This window comes from Capricornis sumatraensis, chromosome 3, assembly GCF_032405125.1.
Source record: "Capricornis sumatraensis isolate serow.1 chromosome 3, serow.2, whole genome shotgun sequence".
In the NCBI taxonomy this organism is placed as follows: domain Eukaryota; kingdom Metazoa; phylum Chordata; class Mammalia; order Artiodactyla; family Bovidae; genus Capricornis; species Capricornis sumatraensis.
Genome location: NC_091071.1, coordinates 42,801,716 through 42,811,094, shown reverse-complemented (window position 1 = coordinate 42,811,094; position 9,379 = coordinate 42,801,716). Strand labels below are relative to the sequence as shown.

Genomic DNA, 9,379 nt, shown 5'->3' with positions numbered 1-9,379 from the left:
ACCACCAAACCAGCTCTCCAACAAATTCTAAAGGATATTCTCTAGACAGGAAACACGAAAAGGGTGTATAAACCCGAACCCAAAACAATAAAGTAAATGGTAACTGGATCATACTTATCAATAATTACCTTAAACGTAAATGGGTTGAACGCCCCAACCAAAAGGCAAAGACTGGCCGAATGGATACAAAAACAAGACCCCTCTATATACTGCTTACAAGAGACCCACCTCAAAACAAGGGACACATACAGACTGAAAGTGAAGGGCTGGAAAAAGATATTCCACACAAATAGAGACCAAAAGAAAGCAGGAGTGGCAATACTCATATCCGATAAAATAGACTTTAAAACAAAGGCTGTGGAAAGAGATAAAGAAGGCCACTACATAATGATCAAAGGATCAATCCAAGAAGAAGATATAAAAATTATAAATATATATGCACCCAATATAGGAGCACCGCAATATGTAAGACAAATGCTAACAAGTATGAAAGGGGAAATTAACAATAACACAATAATAGCAGGAGACTTTAATACCCCACTCACACCTATGGACAGATCAACTAAGCAGAAAATTAACAAAGAAACGCAAACTTTAAGTGATACATTAGACCAGTTAGACCTAATTGATATCTATAGGACATTTCACCCCAAAATAATGAATTTCACCTTTTTCTCAAGTGCTCATGGAACCTTCTCCAGGATAGATCACATCCTGGGCCATAAATCTAAACTTGATAAATTTTAAAAAATCGAAATCTTTCCAACCATCTTTTCTGACCATAATGCACTGATTAAATCTCAATTACAGAAGAAAAACTATTAAATATTCCAACATATGGAGGTTAAACAACACAGTTCTGAATGACCAACAAATCACAGAAGAAATCAAAAAGGAAATCAAAATATGCATAGAAACTAATGAAAATGAAACACAACAACCAAAACCTGTGGGACACTATAAAAGCAGTGCAAAAAGGAAAGTTCATAGCACTACAGGCATACCTCAAGAAACAAGGAAAAAGTCAAATAAATAACCTAACTCTACAACTAAAGCAACTAGAAAAGGAAGAATTGGAGAACCCCAGAGTTAGTAGAAGGAAAGAAATCTTAAAAATTAGGGCAGAAATAAATGCTAAAGAAACAAAAGAGACCATGGCAAAAATCAACAAAGCCAAAAGCTGGTTCTTTGAAAGGATAAATAAAATTGACAAACCATTAGCCAGACTCATCAAGAAACAAACAGAGAAAAATCAAATCAATAAAATCAGAAATGAAAATGGAGAGATCACAACAGACAACATAGAAATACAAAGGATCATAAGAGACTACTATCAACAATTATATGCCAATAAAATGGGCAACGTGGAAGAAATGGACAAATTCTTAGAAAAGTACAATTTTCCAAAACTGAACCAGGAAGAAATAGAAAATCTTAACAGACCCATCACAAGCATGGAAATGGAAACTGTAATCAGAAATCTTCCAGCAAACAAAAGCCCAGGTCCAGATGGCTTCACAGCTGAATTCTACCAAAAATTTCGAGAAGAGTTAACGCCTATCCTACCCCAAATCTTCCAGGAAATTGCAGAGGAAGGTAAACTTCCAAACTCATTCTATGAGGCCACCATCACCCTAATACCAAAACCTGATAAGATACTACAAAAAAAGAAAACTACAGGCCAATATCACTGATGAACCTAGATGCAGAAATCCTCAATAAAATTCTAGCAATCAGAATCCAACAGCACATTAAAAAGATCATACACCATGACCAAGTGGGCTTTATCCCAGGGATGCAAGGATTCTTCAATATCCGCAAATCAATCAATGTAATTCACCACATTAACAAATTGAAAAATAAAAACCATATGATTATCTCAATAGATGCAGAGAAGGCCTTTGACAAAATTCAACATCCATTTATGATAAAAACTCTCCAGAAAGCAGGAATAGAAGGAACATACCTCAACATAATAAAAGCTATCTATGACAAACCCACAGCAAACATTATCCTCAATGGTGAAAAATTGAAAGCATTTCCCCTAAAGTCAGGAACAAGACAAGGGTGTCCACCTTCACTGCTACTATTCAACATAGTTTTGGAAGTTTTGGCCACAGCAATCAGAGCAGAAAAAGAAATAAAATGAATCCATATTGGAAAAGAAGAAGTAAAACACTCACTGTTTGCAGATGACATGATCCTCTACATAGAAAACCCTAAAGACTTCACCAGAAAATTACTAGAGCTCATCAATGAATATAACAAAGTTGCAGGATATAAAATCAAACGCAGAAATCCCTTGCATTCCTATACATTAATACTGAGAAAGTAGAAAAAGAAATTAAGGAAACAATTCCATTTACCATTGCAACGAAAAGGATAAAATACTTAGGAATATATCTACCTAAGCAAACTAAAGACTTATACATAGAAAACTATAAAACACTGATGAAAGAAATCAAAGAGGACACTAATAGATGGAGAAATATACCATGTTCATGGATCGGAAGAATCAATATAGTGAACATGAGTATACTACCCAAAGCAATTTACAAATTCAATGCAATCCCTATCAAGCTACCAGCGGTATTTTTCACAGAACTAGAACAAATAATTTCAAGATTTGTATGGAAATACAAAAAACCTCGAATAGCCAAAGCAATCTTGAGAAAGAAGAATGGAACTGGAGGAATCAACTTGCCTGACTTCAGGCTCTACTACAAAGCCAGTCATCAAGAGAGTATGGTACTGGCACAAAGGCAGAAATATAGATCAATGGAACAAAATAGAAAGCCCAGAGATAAATCCACACACATATGGACACCTTATCTTTGACAAAGGAGGCAAGAATATATAATGGAGTAAAGACAATCTCTTTATAACAAGTGGTGCTGGGAAAACTGGTCAACCACCTGTAAAAGAATGAAACTAGATCACTTTCTAACACCGCACATGAAAATAAACTCAAAATGGATTAAAGATCTAAATGTAAGACCAGAAACTATAAAACTCCTAGAGGAGAACATAGGCAAAACACTCTCTGACATAAATCACAGCAGGATCCTCTATGATCCACCTCCCAGAATTCTGGAAATAAAAGCAAAAATAAACAAATGGGATCTAATTAAAACTAAAGCTTCTGCACAACAAAGGAAACTATAAGCAAGGTGAAAAGACAGCCTTCAGAATGGGAGAAAATAATAGCAAATGAAGCAACTGACACGCAACTAATCTCAAAAATATACAAGCAACTTATGCAGCTCAATTCCAGAAAAATAAACGACCCAATCAGAAAATGGGCCAAAAAACTAAATAGACATTTCTCCAAAGAAGGCATACGGATGGCTAGTAAACACATGAAAAGATGCTCAACGTCACTCATTATTAGAGAAATGCAAATCAATACCACAATAAGGTACCACTTCACACCAGTCAGAATGTCTGCGATCCAAAAATCTGCAAGCAATAAATGCTGGAGAGGGTGTGGAGAAAAGGGAACCCTCCTACACTGTTGGTGGGAATGCAAACTAGTACAACCACTATGGAAAACAGTGTGGAGAATCCTTAAAAAATTGCAAATAGAACTGCCATATGACCCAGCAATCCCACTGCTGGGCATACACACTGAGGAAACCAGAATTGAAAGAGACACATGTACCTCAATGTTCATTGCAACACTGTTTATAATAGCCAGGACATGGAAACAACCTAGATTTCCATCAGCAGATGAATGGATAAGAAAGCTGTGGTACATATACACAATGGAGTATCACTCAGCCATTAAAAAGAATATATTTGAATCAGTTCTGATGAGATGGATAAAACTGGAGCTGATTATACAGAGTGAAGTAAGCCAGAAAGGAAAGCACCAATACAGTATACTAACACACATATATGGAATTTAGAAAGATGGCAATGATGACCCGGTATGCAAGACAGCAAAAAAGACACAGATGTGTATAGCAGACTTTTGGACTCAGAGGGAGAGGGAGAGGGTGGGATGATTTGGGAGAATGACATTGAAACATGTATACTATCATGTAAGAATCGAATCACCAGTCTATGTCCGATGCAGGATACAGCATGCTTGGGTCTGGTGCATGGGGATGACCCAGAGGGATGTTGTGGGGAGGGAGGTGGGAGGGGGGTTCATGTTTGGGATCGCATGTACACCAGTGGTGGATTCATGTCAGTGTATGGCAAAACCAATACAGTATTGTAAAGTAAAATAAAGTAAAAATAAAAAAAAAATCTGTTAGTCTCAGGACGAATACTATGGAGGAACTTGGATTTCCAGATTTCAACCTCAGGAAAGCCATCTGACCTGGAGTTAATTTGGGAATTGTGGTCTTTTAAAATATAATATCATATGTGAAATGAATCGCCAGACCAGGGTCGATGCATGATACAGGATCCTCGGGGCTGGTGCACTGGGATGACCCAGAGGGATGGTATGGGGAGGGAGGTAGGAGGGGGCTTCAGGATTGGGAACATGTGTACACCCGTGGTGGATTCATGTTGATGTATGGCAAAACCAATACAATATTATAAAGTAAAAATAAAGAAAGAAAGAAAGTGTGTCAAAGAAGACTGGATGAAATGTTGCTGATGGATTTTGTAATATGAGAAACAAGTGATGAGTGCTGTATCTAGTGGCATAGAGGTCACAGATGACATTGAAAAGAGCATTTTCAGTGTTAATATAATAACTGAAATGTGACTGAATGTGGTTAAAGAGAATAGGAGAGAAATTGGAGAGAGGTATTACAGAATCCTCTGATTTTTGTTACAAAGCAAAGAGAATGAAATGAAGTCATAAATGATAAAGGAAATGGGATCAAGAGATTTCATTATTAAGGATGAGCTAGATAAAAGATTACTTCTTTGCTGATGTAAAATGATTCTGGAAAAGGGAAATGCAGATGAATTAATAGAGATACAAGATATTTTTGACCAATGTCTTCATGTGAAGTATAAGATGAAGTCCAGTGCGTATGATGTTGGTTGCCTTCGGATAGAACAGAAAATGCATTTAGAAGAATCAAGAGGTTATCATATAATTGAATGTTATATGACATTCAGTTGTGTCCGACTCTTTGCAACTTCATGTACTGTAGCCCACCAAGCTCTTCTGTCCATGGAATTCTCCAGGCAAGTATTCTAGAATGAGTAGCCATTCCCTTCTCCAGGGGATCTTCCCTACCCAGGGACTGAACCCACATCTCCTGCATTGAAAGCAGATTCTTTACCATCTGAATCACCAGGGAAGCCTGTATGTAACTGAATGGGTGCTGGCAAATGAGTAGATACAGTTGTAGGAGTCTGGAGAAATTTCTTCTGATGGCTTACATTTTCTAACTGAAATAGGAAATAAGTTCATCTAATGTTTCCCAATAAGTTTGATGCTTGCAGCAGTTTTTTGGGTTTTTTTGGTTTTTTTTGTTTGTTTGTTTGTTTGTTTTTTACCAATACTCTCTTTCAAATTAAAACACCATTTTATTCCTACACTTTGATATTTTTGTATCATGAGTAATATTGAATTTTTCAATTCTGATATAGATATCATATGGTGTACAATCTAATATTAGCAACAGTAAGTTTCTATAAAAATAAGCAGTAAGACCAAGGTTTATTTAAAAAGACAAAAAAGGTCATCCATTGAGCTGCTAAATAAATGTTTATTGAGTAAAGCTATTTCATGTGAAATAATTAGGGGACCTATAGAACACATTAGAGAAAAAAATTGTGACATCTAAATGACAGGAAATAATTTCTGCATGAATGGCCAGAAGAGCTCTTACCTAAGTAATAGAAGGGACAAATTCTATATCTAAACTTGCTGCTGGAAAGTTATCAAAATATTACAAATATTTAAGGTTAGGGATCTCATTGAGATCTTCCCTATTCTTTAATTCCACAATAAAACAGAGAAAAAAAAATGACCCTCAAATGTTCTTACACAGTTCAAGGTTATTACACTGCCATGAATTTTTTCTTCTTCTCTGACATGAAGCAGGGAAAAGAATTGTAAAGTGAATCTAGAAATTTAAATTTTAGATATTGTAAGCAGGCAATAAATATTAAATTCTGCCATTGATGCAGCAAAATTCAAATGGAAGTTCTGTGCAAAGATGTTTGACAGAAATATTCTATGTCATCCATAAGTTCATGAAGGGTTTGATTTTTAATTATTATTGATAGAGTTATTTTGAAGTCCATGCTCTTTTTGAACATGAGATTTAGAAAATAATAAATTATTTTATCATGGCTCTGACTATCTTTTACAGTTCACCTTCTACCAAATTCTCTCCCCTCCTCTGTATATAGATTACCTTGATCTTCACTTCAGGGTGGTTCCTACCTTAGTGTTTACCCCCAAGCTTTTCTCTTGCCTTGAATGTTCTTCCCACTGGTGTGCTTAAGGACGGTCTTATCTCATCATTCAGACCTCAGTTTTGCATACACTCTCAGAAAAGCCCCTTTTGTTCACCTAACTAGAGCTATCCAGTCACACATGTGCCACTTCATTAAAATTTTCTGAATATCAGTTATCAACTTATGCCCTTATTTTCATTTTAATACCTTGTCTTCTTTAGTATCTTTAGTATTCTTGACTTCTGGAAGAAGCAAACTCCAGGACAAAAGTCAAATGTATTGCCTTAGTCATTATTGTATAGCCCAATCCTGTAAGAGTAGCTGAGGCTTCATACAAACTTGGCAAAGATTCTTCAAAAAGTATATGTACTTCCTAATTATTGAAAATAGTTGGCAATGTTTTTGCATGTACACATTCTATGTTTAAAGATAAAATACTGTTTTATATGTCATGCTTGTATGAAATACTAAACTGATACTATAATTATTATCATCTTATGCATCATATATTTTTAAAAAGTAAGAAAACCATAATGGAACACTAAGTTAAACTAAAACCTTAGTCTTCCCATATTTCTATTTAAGCAATGCATCAATGTGTCTCTAGTGACATACAAAGCAAGATCTGGAAGAAAATAACATCTTTTGGATTTAGAAACTAAACTCTCGAATTTAACAGCAAGGATAGTTCTTCCCATAGTTAAAGAAAAATTTATGTCTAAATAGTTGCTCTCTTCTCATAAAAAATTATATAACTTCAAGATATAGACAACAGATTCTGAATTATGCTGACATGGCTATTTCTTATTCAGCTCATCTAAAAGAAGAAAAAAAAGGTAGTAGAGAATGTTTGTAGTGGTGTCTTCCATATTAAACAATAAACTACTAACTTGAAAGTACACTGCCTTCTAGAACTTCTAAAAAGGACATTTGACAGCATGAAAACCATAGGAAGATTCTATCTTCCAAATAAGATAAGAACATTCTATCACCTAAAGAGTTAATATTTATGTATTCTCCCTTACTTTGTACCAAATTTGCAGATATTTAAAAATATATTTCTTTTAGGCTTATATTCATTCAGTAATATTTATTGAGCACCTAGTAAGTGACTGGCAGGACCCTACATGCAGCATGAATGATTAAACACAATGCCTGCCCTTACAGGGATTATAAACTTATGGGGGAAACAGAGAAAATAAAAATAAAGAAACAATTTTTAAAGTACAGCTTGTGATCATTAATGTGAAGGATATAACCAGATGGAGAATTAGGGAATAATAGAAGGGAATGACTAGAAAAAGTCATCAGGGAAAATTTGTCTAACTGTTCTGAAAGTAGGTAAAATAAGATGGAACAAGACAAGCAAAATTTCTGAGAAGAGAATTCCAGCAGTAAATGGAACCAGATAAATGAAAGTTCTGAATTGAGGAAGACTTGAATTATACAAAAGATAAGTTAAAAAGGAAGGGAGAGACAGAGAGAGAGACAAAGAGCCTTAAGAAAAGGGATGAAATATAAAATGTACTTGAGAGGTAGGCAATACCTAATTTTATTAACTTAAATTGATTTGCATTCTTAACCAGATTTGAATTATTTGTTGTGTCCCAAGTGGGTTATAATGAATGGGAGGTAAGACCTCATTGTCCTTCAGGAAAGAATTTCTCTTAGCATGTAGGTTAATGACCACACATGGCTCCTTGTTTCATCCACAGTTTCCTCATGGCTTTTTTTTACCTCTGTGTTCCTCAAGGTGTAGATCAAGGGATTTAACATGGGAGCAATGATGGTAAAGGGCACAGCCATCACCTTGTCTATGGGGTAAGTGACCACAGGCCTCAAATACAAGAAAATGCAAGGCACAAAGAACATAATGACCACCATGAGGTGGGAGCCACAGGTGGAGAGGGCTTTATGCTGCCCTTTGGAGCTGCAAGACTTCACAGAGCAGAGAATGACCACATAGGAGATGATGAGAATCAGGACGATGGTAACACACATCATCCTGCTGTTGAGGATGATTAAGAGGTGCAGGGTGAGGGTGTCCATGCAGGCCACTTTCAACAGTGGGAACAAATCTCACAGAAAATGATCAATGATGTTAGGGCCACAGAAGAATACTTGGTACATAAAGACAAGTTGTATTGTTGCCATATATGGACCCCCCAGCCAAACCACTCCCAGCAAAAGGCAGCACATCCAAGGCCTCATGATGGTCACATAGTGAAGAAGCTTACAGATGGCCACGGAGCAGTCATAGGCCATCACAGTGAGAAGGATGATGCCCACTTCACCAAAGAAGTGCACAGCAAAGAGCTGGAACATGCAGCCTTCCAGGGAGATGGTAGCACTCTCAGAGAGGAAGTCTACAATCATCTTGCAGGCAATGGCAGAAGAGTAGGTAGCATCCAAAAGGGATTAAAAGGTAACGAAAAAATACATGGGTGATCTCAGACTCTGACTTGTGATCACAGTTACCATAATGAGGAGGTTTCTCAAAATGGTGGATACATATATGATTAGAAACACAGCAGAGAGGATTTTCCACAGCTCTGGATTCTTCATAATGCCCAAAAGAATGAATTCCTTCACATTGTTGGGATTCCCCATTTGCTATGGGCTGATTGAATGTGAAGTTAAGTGGGCCTTAGAAAGCATCACTACGAATAAAGCTAGTGGAGGTGATGGAATTCCAGTGGAGCTATTTCAAATCCTGAAAGATGATGCTGTGAAAGTCCTGGATTCAATATGTCAGTAAATTTGGAAAACTCAGCAGTGGCCACAGGACTGGAATATGTCAGTTTTCATTCCAATCCCAAAGAAAGGCAATGCCAAAGAACGCTCAAACTACTACACAGTTGCACTCCTCTCACATGTTAGTAAAGTAATGCTCAAAATTCTCCAAGCCAGGATTCAGCACTATGTGAACCACAAACTTCCAGAAGTTCAAGCTGGTTTTAGAAAAGGCAGAGGAACCAGAGATAAAATTGCCAACATCCAC

General features: G+C 36.4%; 1 pseudogene; it reads right to left on the bottom strand.

Annotated features, from left to right (window-relative positions):
* Nucleotides 1–8,057: 8,057 nt before the first annotated feature.
* Nucleotides 8,058–8,988, bottom strand: LOC138077129 (olfactory receptor 4C6-like; annotated as a pseudogene).
* Nucleotides 8,989–9,379: the final 391 nt, after the last annotated feature.